The 19,775-nt window shown below is 33.8% G+C and overlaps 1 protein-coding gene and 1 pseudogene across 5 annotated transcripts in view; one reads left to right on the top strand and one right to left on the bottom strand.

Annotated features, from left to right (window-relative positions):
- The window catches only part of LOC111086165, a 65,801-nt gene that overhangs the window by 40,245 nt on the left and 5,781 nt on the right, over nucleotides 1-19,775 (bottom strand). Inside the window, exon 1 of one of the 5 annotated variants that reach the window (XM_022387883.1) lies at nucleotides 13,094-13,234. The exons of 2 other annotated variants lie outside the window; for them this stretch is intronic. The gene's annotated coding sequence lies outside the window, so the exon portion shown is untranslated. Of the gene's footprint in view, nucleotides 1-6,606; nucleotides 6,660-13,093; nucleotides 13,235-19,775 lie in introns of those variants that run through there. 2 more of the 5 variants (XM_022387885.1, XM_022387886.1) reach the window with 2 other exon arrangements.
- On the top strand, nucleotides 2,065-19,200 carry LOC106461052 (annotated as a pseudogene).

The raw sequence follows: 19,775 nt of genomic DNA, 5'->3' as shown, positions 1-19,775 counted from the left end.
GCCAGTATAATAATCATAACAAAGTGGTGTCAAACGATCATATTATACTTACACTTCACCTATACAATCATAATAACATCTCTGTTGTAATCGCACAATCATAATAACATCTCTGTTGTAATCGCTTTGACACCACTTTGTTAATAGGTGAAGTGTAAGTATAATATGATCGTAACAAAGTGGTGTCAAAGCGATTACCACAGAGATGTTATTATAATTGTATAGGTGAAGTGCATGTATAATAATCATAACAAAGTGGTGTCAAAGCGATTACAACAGAGATGTTATTATCATTGTATCGGACATGATCTAAATCTGAAGTCTGTAACTGATCGTGGCATGGGTTTTTAGGTAATTTAAGGTTAATATGTATAATATTACAACCATAAAAACATTAATTTTAGAGTTAGCGTGAATTATAGACGGCTTCAAACGCTCTCTCAGACATAATATTATATATATATAATTCACATATGTTATATTTTATGTCTTTCATGGCTGCAAAATTTGCAATCATGAAATAAATTAAAAAACTAAAAGTTAAAATAATAAACTAAGTTCTAATTTTCTATTATATTTTTTGTTCATTTTATTTATCTTATTTTAAAGGCAAGTCTTGAAAATTTTCTTGAAAGTCTTGAAAAGTCCCCCGGTGGGTCAGCGGTAAGTTTACGGGTTTATAACGCTAAAATCAACGGTTCGATTCCCCTTGGTGGACACAGCCGATAGCCCGATGTGGCTTTGCTATTAAACACACACGCTATGTTTTTTTGTTTTTTTTACGTGTAAATGGAACTGACAGCTACAAGTAACTTTTAACAGATGAAAATACTTCACACCATGTTTTGTTTTAACCTAAAAGTAGTAAAAAAAAAAGTGCAGTTAAATTCTTATAAGCGTGTACTTCTTCGCTAGAAACACAGGGCCATAAAAAAGCGAAAATCTCTGACTGCTCCAAACACGCTGAAGTTCGCTAGTTCTTATCGATTTTGGTGCATCAGGCTATAATAGTTGGAGCAAAATAAAGAAATGTACGAACCGACAAAAAGAAAGAAAACAAATAGAAAATCACAAAAAACAAGGTTCAGTAACATCACGTTTGGAAAACAAATACAAAATCACAACGAACAAGGCTCAGTAACAACATCACCTTGGAAGACCTTAATCTTCTAGATTTTTAGAAGTATAAAAGCAACAGAAATGTTTTGTGCAAATTTTGGTTAAAGTAGAAATGACTGGTAATACAGTAGATGTACCATTTTGTTCCTTCTTAAATTAGTATGATTTACAATAAGAAATTGTAACATTTAACCCTTTCGCGAAGAGACATTTTGAATTCATAGGAACCAGGGAAATTTGATGAAATATAAAAAATTTTATATTTGGTTGATTTATTGTATATTTTTCGAAGAAAATGCCTAAAAACCATGTATCATTGGATTCAGTGTGAAGCAGTCTTTATCAAATTATATGAATGGTATTTCTAATCGTCTTTTTTGTTATATTTATTTTTGGAAACTTGATTAAGTTACGTCATATGGTCCCTGGGAATAGAAATGTGAGCTTAGTACTATTCAGGTTAGATCTCGGTATCCTGTATATATATGTTTTCGCTAACATATCAAAGTGTACTGCGCAAAAGTAACCAAACGAAGATGATACAAAGACATTACTAAGAATTTGAGTGAATTTTATCTAAGAATTAGTTAACGTTACTAAATCTCTTGGATTTTTTATGACTTAAATTTCGTTTTTTTTTCTTATTTATTGTAAACTGGTTTTACAACACATCTTGTCTTATTTTAATCAAAATAGGGATAACTAGCATATACCAACAAGCACATACAAATACTAGTTTTGATCAAAATTTCTAAATTGTTTCTTAGTTTCACAAGTATTGTTAACATCGCACACTAAAAGAGCTTCAATAAGGTTTGTCAAATTAACAAAGTAGCACGCTTTTAAATTAGATTCGCAAATGTCGTGTGTAAGTGTAGTCTTAGCACCATAGGAACTTCGTGCTTTCAGCACATGCGCGTAGCAACACGCGGTGGATGCAGTAAGTTGACGGTGTGTGTCCTAGACTGGTGGAGACAGATCCAAGAGAGACGCCATGATTGTGGGCTGGTGGCGATAAGCCACTGTATTAATAGGTTAAAGGCTATCCTTTTGCTTTTAGTTTTATAGTAGTATTAAACAAAAATGAAAATCTCAGATCCTACTATGATATACCCTAACAAAAATGGCGCCGAAATAACTCCTGTTCACGAAGGTAAGTTGATAAAGCAGCTTAACGTTTCGGCACTTTTTGTAAGATGTGTAGATGATTTACAATTTTCAAGAAACAAAGATTCAATGAAACATAGTTTTAGAAAACACAGAAGAAAACATTGCATTACCTGGGGTTCAATGACAGAAGAAAATCTGGTTTTATTTTTTATTCCCAAATATTATAGTGTGTGAGTCAATTATATCAACACGCAACATCTAATTAAAATATCCGATTTCTGAACAAGATATTGATATTGCCGGAGTGTAAAAGAAGAAAGAAGGTGACGAAATAATGTTATAGTTTCCGCCGTTTGGTAAATTAAATTACGAGACAGTGTATCACATGTCATTCAAACTATATTAGAATTTCTTAAAAACTTCAGGAGCTTCTGACAGGCATAGCTCATTACATATGTTGTGTTACGTTTTTGTAAAAATTCAACATATTCTGACAGGCATAGCCCATTACATATGTTATGTTACGTTTTTGTAAAAATTCAACATATTCTGACAGGCATAGCTCATTACATATGTTGTGTTATGTTTTTGTAAAAATTCAACATATTCTGACAGGCATAGCTCATTACATATGTTGTGTTATGTTTTTGTAAAAATTCAACATATACTGACAGGCATAGCTCATTACATATGTTGTGTTATGTTTTTAGTAAAAATTCAACATATACTGACAGGCATAGCTCATTACATATGTTGTGTTACGTTTTTGTAAAAATTCAACATATACTGACAGGCATAGCTCATTACATATGTTGTGTTACGTTTTTGTAAAAATTCAACATATTCTGACAGGCACAGTTTATTACACAAATTGTATTACGTTTCTGTAAACACTGCAGCGTATCGGACAGACACAGTCCATTCATTACTCGAGTTGGATTACGTTTCCGTAAACATTTGAGCAATTTCTGTCACACACGGCTTGTTACATAAACTGTATTACATTTCTGTAAACAATTAAATAGATTCTGATAGGTACAGTTAGTTGCACAAGTTAGATTACGTTTCTATAAATATTTGAGTAGATTCTGTTAGGCACGGTTTGTTACATAAGCTGTATTACGTTTCTGTAAACACTTCAGTAGATGCTGACAGGCAGTTGTATTAGAGTTCTGTAAATATTTTTCCACGTAATGAAAAGCATATTTTCTGTGCACTGATTCCTACCCTATTATGGATAAGAACATCTAAATTGAACTCGTAGGAGGTACTCTACAATTATGGAAAGCCAGAATCGACAGATGGCAGTTGTTGGCCTGTGTTGTGGATAATAGTCTGCTTTATCCACGTATTCGAGCAACTGTACCAATGGTCTGGAAACTGTTCCATATTCTGTTTTCAGACACGTGTAACAAACGCACAAGAGCCCACTTAAATTGCCTGGCGTCCATATGTCCGATAGGCTCTCTGTATGAGTGAAACATCTAATCATCTTCTTTGGGCATATCCGTATTTATGGTAAGTCTAGTGGAGCATTTAAAACTCTGTAATTCACTTCAAAGTAACAAGACAAGATTGTGAAAAGACCGCTATATACATAGGCTGAATGGTCAAACATTTGCATTTTAGATTACGGGACTGATCATTAAATACATGAATTGCATAGCAATGAAGTGAGAGATACTTGATAATATTTTATAATAGTGGATTTGCCTAATCATAAGTATAATATTACAATTTCTGGGTTTCTTTTAATTGTTTTAATTGAAACTAATAATAGTAATACTCTGGGTTCCTTACAAAATATATAGATTAGCACAAGATTTAATTCGAGGAAGCTTATGAACTTAGCTACTAGTAAAAACTGAATGACATGTTTTTGAAAGTCGCGTGCACGTTACACACAGACATAATCGATCCGCTCACATAGAACTATTGTTATCGCAATGGTTTTGAGAGTACGATGATTCTGAATAATTTCGCAAAGCACATTTTTACTTGTATAACTTTTTTATAATCCATAATAAGGCGTTGAACCCTTTTCCCAGAGTTTATTTACACCGAGATCTATAAAGAAAATACAACACAGAGTTGAGGAAGTATAATATATTCTCGATTTACACATTAGTTACATTAATACCAACGTCGATAGTTCTCTATTCATTGTAAAACATAGCGACTCGTGAAGCTCCATATGTATCAAAACACCGCAATCGTTAATTAAACTCTCCTGTTTTTCTCTTTGTTACCTTCTTTTACCGATTTTGTGACATCAGAAACCACTCATTCAGGATGTAATTTTACACTTTTAAACTAAAGTTAAATAACCTGAATTAATTGAATATATTTTAAAATGCACAAACATAAAAATAATAATACCTTACTATAATTAATACATTAGAATGTATATATATATATATATATATATATATATATATTGTTTTTCATTTTCGTAAAACAACTTTCAAGACGATATCACATGAGTGTCTTGGCAAGGTTCTGTTTATTCGTGCGTTCCTTTTAGCCAAAGCTATACAATGGAACATTGCACTCTGTCCTTTAATCTTTTTATTTTCAACTACAAAGTTTATTTCAGAATCGTTGTATATTTATAATGAGCTATTATTTTAGAACAGAATCTAAATTAAACTAGGGGAGATTGTAAACATATCGTAATTAAAGGGGGTCAATGTTACTTCTTCCTTCTATATTTCGGCAACAATGTGCGAACCATGAATCCTCGAATTCACATTCCAGACACGCTAAATCATAGACCACATAAGGCCCATTGATTACAGTAAGGTTATGGATATTTGCTATTACAGAGGGTTGAGTACGTTATATTTAAAATAATCTTAAATATGCAAATAAGCAAGTAACGTGAAAATCACAAGCTTGGAATTTCCGGTAAAAATCCGTAAGGAGCCCAAGTATTGGCCTAGGTGAACTTAAACATAGCCTTAATACCACCAGCTAAAATTCTTCTTCCGATGAACGGGGAAACGTACTAAACCATTTTAGACAACGATCAACACAGTTCCAGGAGATGCAATGCGGATAAACCTGGGGTGCAAGGACCATTCAAAAAGAGACCTGCAAGAAGTATTCCAGCCGCGGTAAGCAAATTGCGGTGTTTTGTCACAGACGAGAATCCAAGAACATAAATGACAGAATAAAAACCATCTTTGTGTTCCAGGCAATGGTACACAACATAATAAAGAAGGAACTCCGTCTGGAAAAGTGACACAAATTACGTGTATACAAGTTGCTCCAACAGATATTCATGCTATTCCATATTAAGACATACGCAGCTCCTATTTATTTCTGTGCGATTGGACGTTGAAATGAGTACTGGGAAATCGTTTTTCTCGTACAGTAGATGTGATTATAGAAGGCTTGTAGGGAGTAGTAATGTGCTTTTGTCATGAAACCCCTATGACAAGGCCTTTTGTGATGCAAAATATGCTGCAGAACTATAGCCAAGATTACTACAGTCAGATAGAGCATGACCGGACATAGCGACATGGACTGTAACGATGTAGTGAGGCTCCAAAATCGTCATAATATAACGTGCATAACCTGTGTATAACATTTTTAAGATGCAGAACGTTCTTTTTAACTGTGATAAAAACAAGGAAACACCAAGAAGCTTTTCAGGTATAATATATATAATTTCATTGTTTTAATTTTATTTTTATCTTTAAAGGTACTTGTAGAGTCTTGGACTATATGACAAAGTATGATTAGTTAGATATTAACTTCAATTTTTAAATAATGAAAGTACTGATAACAGCTTTAAACATATGAATAATTTAATAAATTCAAATTTTAGGTATGATGACTTTTATTGACGAAAGAAAAGTTTTAACTTGGGATTATTTGATTTGAATTTTCGCGCAAAGCTACACGAGGCTGTCTGCGCTAGCCGTCCCTAATTTAGCAGTGTTAGACTAGAGGGAAGGCAGCTAGTCATCACCACCCACCGACAACTCTTGGGCTACTCTTTTACCAACGAATAGTGGGATTGACCGTCACATTATAACGCCCCCACGGCTGAAAGGGCGAGCATGTTTGGTGTGACGGGGATTCGAACCTGCGACCCTCAGGTTACGATTCGAGCGCCCTAACCACCTGGCCATGCCGGGCCATATCAAGATGAAAATTTGTAACCAACTTTTTTGAATAATATATAGTTATAAAAAAAGCATAATTTTCTAAAAAGCGATCTAAAGAATAATTAAGTAAGATAAACAGTTTGAATAATATAGAAACATCAGTTTATAACAAAATTCTTTAACCAAAAAAAAAGGAACGTATTTCTGTGTTACTGTTAATAATTTTTCAAATAATAGTTTTTCAAAAAGTGGTAAGACTTACTTATGTATATTGGTCGAAGAAGTTCACCTTTAGAAAACTTGCAAAAAAAAGAAGGGTTAAAAATTGCCTTATTATTTATTTTTTTCAGTCACAACTGCAACGATTGTCGGCATCTGTGTTGGGAGTATTTTGATTATCTTCACTTTCGCAGCACTCAGCTACTACTGCTACCGTCGACGGGCTTCTCGAGAGACTCATGAGTTAACCGCTATATTCAGGAAGGGGTTGCCTAGGGAACCGCTTGTTCCACGGAAGTCAAAACCCGTAAGGAGCCCGAGTACTGGCCTAGGTGGACTGAAAAAAAGCCCTAGTCCCACCAGCCATAAATCATCTTCCGATGAACGGGGAAATGGACTAAGTCCTTTTAGACAACTACCAACAGCGGTTCCAGAAGACGAAATCATGTACCACGTGGGGTATAGGAAAACCATTGACAACGATAAGACTCCGTGTTTCACAGAGGAAAAGGAAGTAACAGAAGAGAAACCGACAAAATTAGGAAAACTTCACTTTCAGATTCAAGTATATAATGGAAAAACACGAGCTCTTAGTAACCATTGTCGGGTGTACAAATTTACCTGTAAAAGACCTGAACATGGGTACGGCAGATCCCTACGTAAAACTACAGCTACTACCAGAAAAACAGCATAAAGTAAAAACCCGAGTCCTGCGAAAAACCTTGAAGCCCGTTTATGACGAGGACTTTACATTCTACGGTATTAACTCGACCCAAGTGCAAACAACCATCTTACATTTTATTGTCCTCAGTTTCGACCGATATTCCCGGGACGACGTAATCGGAGAAGTAATTTATCCTATACCGAGTTTAGATGACGAAATACTAGAAAAACAGAATACGGTGGTGCGGGAAATATCTCCAAGAGCGTTAAAGGTTGGTTTATATCGAGTTTAGTTGAAGTATCACGAGAGGATTTGGTTTGTTTGTTTGAAGTTAAGCACAAATTTCACAATGGGCTATCTGTGCTCTGCCCATCACGGGTATCGAATCCCGGTTTCTAGAGTTCTAAGTCCCCAGATATACCGCTGTGCCACTTTGGGGCATCACGAGAGGAAAAGAATACAGTAGTGCGAGAAATCACTGAGCACTGTAGTGCTTAGTATGTAGGTATGGGCTGAGAAAAAATGGCTGCTGCATTCAATCTATTACTGTATGATGCTTACAAATAACTGCTAAAGTTTAGTTTCAAACTGAACAGTGCTGTACAGCTTTTAAGTTTGTTTGTTTTATTTGTTTTGAATTTCGCGCAAAGCTACGCGAAGGCTATATGCGCTAGCCGTCCCTAATTTAGCAGTGTAAGACTAGAATGAAAAGCAGCTAGTCATCACCACCAACTCTCGGGCTACTCTTTTACCAACGAATAGTGGGACTGACCGTCACTTTCTAACGCCCTCACGGCTGAAAGGGCGAACATCTTTGATGGGATGGGATTTGAAGCCGCGACCCTCAGATTGCGAGTCGAGTGCTCTAACCACCCGGCCATTGAGATTGATCGTCACATTATAACGCCCTCACGGCTAAAAGTGCGAGTATGTTTGGTGGAACGGGGATTCGAATTGACTCCTTCCACGCCCCCACGGCTAAAGGGGCGAGTATGTTTGGTGGAACGGGGATTCGAATTGACTCATTCCACGCCCCCACGGCTAAAAGGGCGAGTATGTTTGGTGGAACGGGGATTCGAATTGACTCATTCCTACATCATACTTAATTTTTGCGATTTATTTTTATTACTTATGTTTATGACGCGGTATGGCCATGTTGTTAGGACGCTTGACTCCCACTCTGAGCGTCGCGTGTTCGAATCCCCGTCCCACCAAACATGCTCTCCCTTTCAGCCGTGGGGGCATTATAATGTGACGGTCAATCCCACTATTCGTTGGTAAAAAGAGTTGGCGGTGATTCCTTCCCTCTAGTATTTCACTGCTAAATTAGGGACGGCTAGCACAGAGAGCCCTCGTGTAGCTTTGCGCAAAACTCAAAAAACAACAACTAGTGTTTATAAACGCGTTAAAGGTTGGCTTTAATATATGTTATTTTACCTTATAATGAGTTTAGTCGAAGACTCACAAAACAAACAGAATACAGCGGTGTAGGAAATATCTCTAAAAGTTTTAATATATGTTATTTTACCTTATGGCGAGTTTAGTTGAAGAGTCTTGAAAGTAACAGTGGTGCGGGAAATATCTTTAAGGATATTAAAGGTTGGTTTGAGTATTTTTATTTTAATAGTAGTTTTGGTGAAAATACGTGGAATATTTTTCTTTAGAAGTAGGTTAAATACTCATAAAATTTTCATTCCGCTCTTTAAACTCGTGTGGCACGAGGAAGTGAATTTCGGGCAAACGTACGTCATTTCTGTGCTGTCGTAATCAAATATGTAGTTTGTGAAGGCTTCCTGTGGTTCAGTAAGCGCACAAGTATTGTATATGATTTATTATATGCATTATTCCTATCGTGAATTATATATACATGTATAATGTGTTTAGCTTGAAGCTGAGATAAGGAATGAGAGATTATACGAAGCCACGCACTAATATTTAAACGCTTGTTTATTTACATCACATTTTCTTACAATTACACCATTAGTGTTTTAGCTTCGATATTATTGAATAGTTGTCATTTTGATTGCAAACTTAAATTCCAGAATTATTTATCTGTTTGACTTATTAATGCCGAGCTTTCTACACCTATTTGTCCCCTCCGTATCTCAGTGATAAGCCTGAAGGCTTATACCGCTAAAATTCCGAGTTCGATCTCTGCGCTGTATACAGATTACATAGCACACTGTGCAGCCTTTCGCTTAATTGAGTAAAATAAAGAAGCATTATATCTATTAAAATAAATTAATTAACAGTTTGGGTTATTAAGATAGAAAATAGCTTTTGAAACATTAATTCAAAAAAAAAATTTCCATTAATTACTAAACTTAGTTTCGTGTAAACCATCCTTAAAATATAAGAAAAATTCAGGTGTCCGTTGAATATTCATAATTAAAACACTAATTAATGTAAAACATTAACATTTGCATCTGCTTTTGAACTGAATACGTATGGCTTATTAAAGAAAAAAATACTTTTCTCCTTTATTTTCACTATACCAAACCAAAGATTCGTTCTCAAGGTAGAGGAGAGCTGTTAGTTTCTCTTTGTTATCAACCAGCTGCCAACAGGCTGACTGTGGTCATCTTGAAAGCTAGGAAACTTCCGAAGTTGGATATAACTGGACTGTGTGGTAAGTATATAGTCCACTTTCGAAAAATAATACTATTTGGAATTGCCATTAAAGTGAGTTGTATGTTGATTTTGTCGTGAGTCGTTTTTTTTTTTCATGAGAATGGATGTTATTAAAGAATCGATTTTTAAAAATGGCGAATATTAAATTATAGTTGGACTATTACTTTAGTTCAACTAAATTGATATCAATAACTTACAACAGTGTCGAGTGCACCTTCAAATTAAACTTTTATAAAGATCGACATATTTTTCAAGGTTTCCATAATTACTGATTTATGTATTAAGTTGATTCTCTAACTTCTTAAAATATTAACATTGATAATGTATTTGAAGGTTTATACATGGTTGCTGAACCGAGTGCTTAATCGGACTTCTAGTTTCTTTAAAGATAAACTTATTAATGAATATATTCCAAAGTTTTAAAATCAAATAATTGTACACAAAGCTAAATCCATATTGTGCGATAAGTGTATTCCAAATTTTATAATTTGTATGTAGAGATTAATCCATATTTTCTAAAAGATTAATTACATAAATATTGTATGTGATTGATGCACTCTAGAGTTTATCAATCTAATTAATTATTTGTGTCCAGACCCGATTTTTATATTTTTTATAAACTGGGCGTATTTCAAAGAGATATGGGTGTAAGCGAGTTATTTGATTTTATGGAAACGCAAGTTGCTGAAATGAGGTTACTGCATTCTTGGTTTCTGTATAAGTAAAATATAAGTCCCTAATTGTGATGGGTGTTTAACCCTAAGTTTTAAAACGTTCATATGTAATTATGAAAGCCAAATAAATATAATCCTTATTTGCCGAAAACAGAAATAAGCGGAGATACGTTGCTTCTGTATACATTTTATAACAATTAAAAATGGATTAATTGAGATTACTCTATAAAGATGTGAATTATAAGGGACATAACATTCAAGTATGTATAAATATTAACGTTACTGAACTGTTTTCTTTGAATAACAATTAGACAGTTGAATTATGTTAAGCGCATAAAACTCGGTTTTTATAAACGTCAAATAAAGTGGACAGAAAACATGTTTACATTTTGCCATAACACAACCAATGACTAAACACACAGTAAAAGAGAGTTCTAATACCAAACGATTACCGTTTCGCACACGCAGATATAGGAAATCGACAAGAAAGGAGAAGTCGGTAGCATTAGTGTAATGTCTAAACTACAGCCTAGTATCGCTATCACCACCTGCCATCTACACTATACATTTGCTTGTATTATTAGTTAAAGACCAACTTTTGCGAAAATGGATATACTTTAATTCCTTTCGGTCTCACGCAATTACAGAACCATGTATCGACATCGAAGTCAGACCCCTGGTAACAAGGTTTTGAACTGAAAGATAAACTGTAAGACTAGTAACAAAAAAAGATAGACGAACAACCCATATCCTGAAAGAAGACCTTTCGTTTAATAGAAATATAATATGATCGTTTAATTACTTCATATAATTCAGTCTTGAAAAGGGTCACAATAGTCATGTGTCTTTCATATGATACATTGTAGGTCTTGTACATTGTTTAATCAAAGTTTGTGTTAGTGCTATTTAAAACACAAGATATGTGATTTCAGGAAAGTTGTAGAAACTAAGCATCAAAATATTTTGATCTAAACTAAAACAGCAATAATGTATAAGTTAGGAAGGCAAATATCTCAAAACCACCCTTTGCCAACTCTTGGGCTTGATTGTCACTCTTGTAATGCACCCACGGCCTCAAAGTGTGAGACGCAATTTTTTTCACGATATCGGGACGAAAACAACGACACCCTTGGGCAGCACTCGGCTTCAGCGAGTCGAAACTAAAACATCAAGACCTACAGTAGTTGAAATAATCACAAAAACGCAAACACTTATTGAAAATAAACCAGTTTTGGCATTATCATGTATATTTTGGTAAAAGTATCAAACATATATATTTCTAGCAGAAGTGTGAGTATTTTATGATATCATACAAAGTAAACATGTTTGCACTATGGGTAAAAACTAAAGTATTTTTACAAAACATTTTGTCCCCCACTGGCACAGCGGTATGTCTGCGGACTCACAACGCTAGAAACTGGGTTTCGATACCCGTAGTGGGCAGAGCAGAGATAGCCTATTGTGTAGCTTAATTACAAACAAACAAAACATTTTTGTTAAATATTTTTAAGTTCATATCATCCATATAAATGGAGTGTTATTTTAGAACAAATACAATGCAAAAATTGTCTTATGAGAAGATTCTACTACTCAATTTCTTATTATCCGTTATCCTACTGCGTTTATTAAAGTCTAACTTCTTCAGCTTTATAGCTTTTATTTGTCATTTATTTTGTATAAGTCTAAACAAGGGTTATTTGAACATTGCCATCCCTAATTTTGAATTGATATATTATAAGGAAAACTACTAATCAACAGCAACCACCAACAACTCTCATGTGATCGAATAGTGAGATCTGACCGTCACCCTTATAGCCCACCCATGACCCCAAAGCACGGATCGCTTTTTTGCAGCAATAGGTTGCGAACTTTGAATCCTCGAATTCACATTTTAGGTCCGCTAACTAAGTTTGTTATTTACCTAGGGAGCATTATCCTGATTCTTAATGTGATTTCAGTTACTAATGATTAATATGTTTCATGTTTAGTTAATTCAAAAAAAGTTCAAATTTAAATATCACAACATATAATAACTACAATTCCGAAAGAAATGCCGTTTTCAAACTTTTAATCTAAACTTGAATTTGAGATTTTTATTTCAGATACGTGCGTTATCAAAGAAACTTTTATTTCTAAACCTCCGTTTTTTTAATTGATACTGATATAATAACACATATCAAACCCATCAATATTTATTTCAGAAGAGTTTTATTACATCACTAACGTATATACATGTAAACTTCAATTCGATTATTTTAGAAGTAACGACATCAGTGCAAATGTGTTTTCTAGTTATTTATACCAGACAAATAGTCTCTTTATATAATATTAATATAAAAACACACTTGAAACTTCCAAAGTTTTGTTTAACAAGATTTGGTATCATTCACGTATAGATACGTGCGTTTGTGTATAAGTAAATTTCAGTGTAAATTATTTTAGGGGTAATGACGTCAGTGCGGTGTTAACTTAGTAAGTTTTTTCTTTAGATTTTGATGCCATACAAAGGTTTTAATGAATTAATGAATACAGTATTAAACTACGTATTACACACTATTCACTTACTTTTTTCCACGAGTTATCTGAACAGTTGATCAGATACAATGTACTTGATGTTCAGCACGTGTTGTTAATCAAGACAAGGTTTAGAAAATTTATCCTAACGTTCAGGCATTGCTTTTCATTTACCTGCAATGAAGTTAACGTTTTGAGGTGTAGGAGTCAAATAAAATATGAGGGACAGCAAAGTTTATTTGACCGAGTGAAGCGAGGAAATGTGCGACGCGGGCAAACCCATTATTGCTGGGGTCCAGGGCTCGTCTTAGGATCCTGGAAACTCTTGGATTAAATTTTATGCATTCTCCTGCTTTTCCTGAGAGCAATTTTCCAAATTTTATGAACTTTTATTGAGACAGATTGAGAAATGGGGGGAGGGGGGCTGACCTCCCACTTCCTACGCCACTGCCTTGTTTTTGAAAGCAAGAAATCAGTAAGAACAATTTCAGACATTCATGTGCCTCTACTTGAATAGTTAACTGAACGATACTGGTATTTTGAATCTAAGCGACATCTTATGCGCCATATGTATAATTAAGCGGCCACGTCAGAAATCCCGATGTTCATGCAGAGCCATCTTTAATTTAACATGCTATGCTGATCAGAGGGATGGCAAGCATCTATACTTAACTGAATAGTGGGACTGACTGTAACATTTGTCTCCCAGTGGCACAGCGGTATGTCTGCTGACTTACAATACTAGAATCCGGGTTTCGATACCCGTGGTGGGCAGAGCACATATAGCTGATTATGTAGTTTTGTGCCTAATTACAAACAAACAAACTGTCACATTTATAACTCCCCCTTCTGTTTACAGTCCAGAGGCCTGGCATGGTCGGGTGGATCGGGGCGTTTGACTCGCAATCTGCGGGTCGTGGGATTGAACCCTGTCCCCGAATATACCCATCCTTTCAGCCGTGGAGGCAATTCAAAATGAAATCACATTATTCGTTGTTAAAAAGTAGTCCAAGAGTTGGCCGTAAATATTGTTGACTAGCTGCCTTCCATCTTGTCTATCACTTCAAAATCAAAGACGGCAAGCACAAATAGCCCTTGTGTAAGTTTGCCCGAAATTCTACAAACAAATTGACAGTTCCGGGTGTATTAAGTCGTATATCACAGTTCGAACTTTGGACCTTCTGATACTCAGCTTTTTACACTAACTATTAGGCTATGTCCGTTCCCATTACACTAAACACTAATTGTTATGGTATGAGCTTATATTCTTCACATCTACTATATACCTATATACGTTTTGCTTAAGTACTGTATACTATTATACACCGACCGATCACTTAATTATGATCATGTATACTTTTGTGCAACACCCCATTGATTTACATATGCTAAAACATAATAAATATTTAATGTGCAAAGTGGTTACTCGAGTCCTACAAGTACAAGGATATAGTGTGTTAAGATTAGTCAACCAAACAACGAATAGTAACAAGCATATTCCAGATATGTTAGAGCGTGTACCTCTAATAGGAGTATTGTTATCAAAAACTCTTTAACAAGCTGTTCAGGGACGTCTGTTATAAAATTTTATCAACAGTATAAATCGAAAAAGGAGATAACCCTAGATCTATAAAAACTGTGACAGTCCGAGGAAACAGAGAAACACACAGGCTTGTAAAGCTATAACGGGTGTTGGATTATCTCAGAATTCAGCATCTCTAAGCATACTGTGTGTAAAGAAACTACCAGTCTCAAAACCGCTTGCCTCAGATGTGAAAGAAAAGTACAGCTTCAGTGGTGCATTGAACGAAAACTGTGGACAGAAATGTCTGAAATATGTGATATGGTCGTATTCATCCTTTTCTGTACTGATGTCACACTAAAAGCATGGGAAAATCACGTGACGCACACGACACTGCTTGTATTTTTCTGACAGTGGAGAGGCCCGGTGGTTAGAGCTTTCGACTCGCAATCTGCGGGTTCGAGTCCCCGTTACCAATCATACTCGCCCTTTCAGCAGTGAGGTTGTTATAAATCTGCCATACCCCAAGAGTTGGTGGTGTTGACTAGCTGCCTTCCCTCTAGTCTATCGTTGCTAAATTAGGGACAGCTAGCGCATATTAGCCCTCGAGTAGTTCTGCGCAAAATTTAAAACAATCTGACAATACAAGTTGATAGAAGCGGTGTAATGGTGTTGAAAACGTTCTAGTGTCCTTTAGATAAGATTCACAGTGTATCTGATATGAGTGTTGTTACCAACTATGTCCATTCCACAATGCTGAATTTCCATCCTGATGGACAAGGGCTTTTTCAAAACAATCATGAAATAATACAACTTAATCACATTGTTCAAAAACTATTTGATACATTGGCTTCAATGTTATTCTTTGGCCAGCATAGTGTTTTTGTTGTTTGTTTTTATCTGTTTAGGCGTCTCTATAGTTAATTGAATGCTGTATTCGCTAATGGAATCCCTTGCCAACAATTATAAACCAATTAGTCATCACATACTTTTTGAGTTTGTTTGTTTGAAGTTAAGCACAAAGCTACACAATGGGCTATCTGTGCTCTGCTCACCACGGGTATCGAAAACCAGTTTCTAGCGTTGTAAGTCCGCAGACATACCGCTGTGCCACCAGGGAGGCTACTTTCTGAGAAATGGGCAATACATCGTCTGGCACGTTATGTTACAAAGTCTAAGCCAAATTGAATAGCCTCTTATTGCAACGAAAGGTGACATAACCCGACAGTGAAAGTCTTAATAAAATGATCAGTGAAGTTTATATCATAGCCCACAACCTATTCGATGTGAATTGCAATTTAGATATAGTTGTGTACTGTCCAGTACTCTATATATCATAACATTCTATTGTTCGATATGTGTTCACTGTAAATTCCGATATTAATTTACATTGATATATGTTTCTCTAATGTGCATTTTCTGTTACAGATCCTTATGTGAAGATCTATTTGATGTATAACAAGCAGAGAATCGCAAAGAAAAAAACTATTGTTAAGAAACGAACATTGGATCCAGTGTTCAACGAATCTTTCGTTTTTGAGGCACCTTATAAGGAGGGTTTGGAGAACATAAGCTTAGAGCTAGTGGTTCTCGACTGGGACCGGGTTACTAAAAACGAAGTCATAGGGCGTCTGAAGATAGGGTCAAAAACCGGAGGAACAACGCAACAGCATTGGGCAGATGTTAGCCATTCTCCACGACGGCAGATAGCAGAATGGCATAAACTCCAGGAATGATGAGAGATGTCAATTTAATTATTTTTCAGTTTATGATGACTAACGGAAATTCTTGGCAGTAATGCTTCCATGCTTGTATCTATTTTCTTTCTCCCAAAACGTAAACGGGTGACGTGTGATATATACAAGTGATATTATTAACAACCATGGATTCACAGTTCTGTATTTTGGCCATAGTATGGTCAATGCCATTCATGAACGTCGGCTATCTCGCATGTTGCTTTTACTTCACCAAAGAAAGTTTTGCATATAAATTACCTTATCTGAGATGTTTCAATATGGTGCTGCCATCTGTCAAAATTATTTAAATGCTTTCTGTTTGAACTTAAATTAAAAAAAATAAAAGTACTTAATTTCGTTTATTACTAACTGAAACGTATCAAAACTTTCTTTATATAAATTTACATGTACCATTCTGTATTGCATCGTACTGAATATTAAAATCTCAATATTTGTTACGTGTACGCGATGGGTCGAGATAGAAACACAAATTAAGTTTGCAGTTGTATACATCTCCCGCAGATTGTTAAATCCTAATACCGATCTATAGTATGTCAAATGCCTTTACTGGCAGAAGTTTCTGTTTCAACACTATAATTCTCGTGTCTATAACAAAATTTGAATTTTCTCGCTATATAATATACATGTTTAGGTGTTGGCAGCATTTGTTTTTTATTAAAGGAAACAACTGTAATAAGCATTAAAAATATATAAAAATGGCGCGTGATTAATGTTTGGCAATATTTTTTCTTTGCTCTAGATGTTAAAAAAATACTGCACCAATCCATTAGTGCATCCACATATGCTTGTATTTTAGGTATTATATTTCTCTTACATCAAATAACATATAAAAGCTATGATGTACGTTTAATTTTATAAACATGTCTAGCCAATGGGCAAAATATATTTTCGAGAAATTATAAAATATGACAAAATTCAATTTGTGTTGGATGGAGAATTCATCGAGAATGAATCGAGAATAGTTAATCACAGGCATTCAGAAGTGTTTACAATTTTTTAAAGTTTCAGATGTAGCTGGTGAGAATGGTAATAGTGGGCATCCACTTGTAATTATCCAGTAACCATTATTTTTGAGGTCGTAAGTCTCACCAGTTTACAAAGGAGAAGGACTGAGAAAACTCAAGTAAACGAAATATTGTTTATGCAATTAGTATTTCTATCACGTTTCATTTCACTACCTACTAGTAAACTACAAAAAATATTATCTAAATTAAATATGAACCAACTGTTCAGCTAATGCATTTACATGAAAATATTTCAATATGAAATCACACATGGTACAAGAGCAAATGTATAAGGTATGATAGATTAAGCTATATATTATTGAAGTTTCAAGGGAACAATGAAATACTAAGTGTAAAAAAAAATCTTACATGCACTGTTATTTGAAAGCAGAAACTTTTGTTGTTGTTCTTACATAAGCATAGAGTCATTTGACTTCACACAAGATTCAAAGTTGCACTGGTAGAACTTAATGATTTCTTAGGTTTCATTATATCTTAGATAATTTTTACTACTGATGATTAGTCTTATTATTAATGCAAAATACTTGGAGTAGCTCTTGATTACAATTATTTTTTTAAATTGATAGTAATATCAAACTAGTATTTTCCTTCTAATGCTAAAACAAGCTATAAAAATTACCAGTAATCACTGGAAATATTTTTTACAATTTTTTCTATCAATTTATAAATGTCTTGAGTGAAGAGGAAAGTCTGTTTTCTTACCAAAGATTTCTTTATGATATCTACTAATGTGTTTTGACTTCTATGAAACATTTCTGAAATATTTTTAATGGTTTAAACATTTCAATTTCTGTAAAATAAAAAATCGTATTTTTTTTACAAAATTTTATACGATGAAGATATCTGATGACCTTATCAATGACAGTTATAAAAAAATTTACTGGATTAGTTTGTACTCTTAAACTTGTTACGAATTCAATTTTTATAAAACTTCAATAATAATGTATATATACATTGTTTTAATAACTTTAAAATATCAGTGCACAATTATCCAATAAAGCTCAAATTCACTGTTTAACAATTTAGTAGTTAATATAGAGACTTAAAGTATTAAATGTCAAGCTATTGTTTTGTTTTGAAATGGAAACTAGAGTAATTTTAATTTCAATTTTGAAATTTTATAACAATAATCTTTTTAATAAAAACCTTAAAAGGTTCACTTTTAAAGGTTATCCTCATATAACCCACAAGTATAAGACTCTGAAAGTAACATTTTTACATTATTAAAATAATGTTAGATAAAGTCACCGAATAATCATGAAAATTTGAAAGCAGATAAGACATTTTGAATTACAGAGAAATATCACTATGACTTTTTCAAATGTAAACCCCTTGAAAAACAACAAAACGATGTGAAAACACAAAATTTTGTATCATGTAACTGGTTAAAACGAAATATAAGACAGCATACAGAGATAAACTGTACTATCCTTTTATTATTGGAATCCTTCCAATTTTTTTTTTCAAAGAATCATATAAAACAGATTTAACCCTACATTGTTTTAATGCTGAAAATGTTTGCATTCATAATAGCACTGTAGTGTAACAAATCTTAAAATTTTGAGCTTTTATTATCATGTATGAATGAAACCAATTCTTACTATTTTTATGTAGTTCTTTACTACAAAACAGTCTTGATCTGTGTGATATTAACTATAAAACAGTTTGCAAATAGACAAACTTAAACTCTACTGGTATTACTATTTTTTAAATTATAATTTTTTTAAATGAAATGAAACTGTAAAATGAATGTAAATCCAATGTTGAACATTAAGTTTTTTGGCAACCTATGTAACTACTATGCAGTTCTGATTATGAAATATTTCTATAGTAAAAACTTCAACCTGCAACTCTTTTGTCTTAGAATATATAATCATTTATAATTAAGATATTCTTTATACTTTCCACTCAAGAAGTGGAAATTATTTCAAATCTCAATTCATTAAGGTGTTTTAAGCTACCTAAAAGACACATTTTTGGTTAATGGCAAGAAAAATACATTAATTAGATAGCATATTAATTCACCTTTTAATCAAAAAACATTTAATTTGAAAATTTTCAATATATAAACAAATAGCAATGAAACCATAATAATTAATTATTTTTTTGCATCTTTTAAGGAATAATATGCACTCAAAGATTTTCTGATCAAGTTTCCAAACACTTAAGACAATTTCATACTAAGGTCTTTAAGTTTCCCAGGCAAATCTGGTAAGTTTAGTTATCTCGGAATATTTTCACAATATTTGTAAAATACATACAGTAAGATAAATGCACTTCACACAATAAGGTAATGATCTAAATATTTTTTTATACTTTATAGGAATAAACATACATGGTAATATAATTCAGACATCTCCAGAAATAACCAATTCTGATAAAAGTTACAATTTGAACTTTTCAAGAACTACTAAGCTAATAAGAA

The sequence above is a fragment of the Limulus polyphemus genome, unplaced genomic scaffold, assembly GCF_000517525.1.
Source record: "Limulus polyphemus unplaced genomic scaffold, Limulus_polyphemus-2.1.2 Scaffold888, whole genome shotgun sequence".
NCBI lineage: Eukaryota > Metazoa > Arthropoda > Merostomata > Xiphosura > Limulidae > Limulus > Limulus polyphemus.
This window is presented reverse-complemented; position numbering and strand designations above follow the sequence as displayed.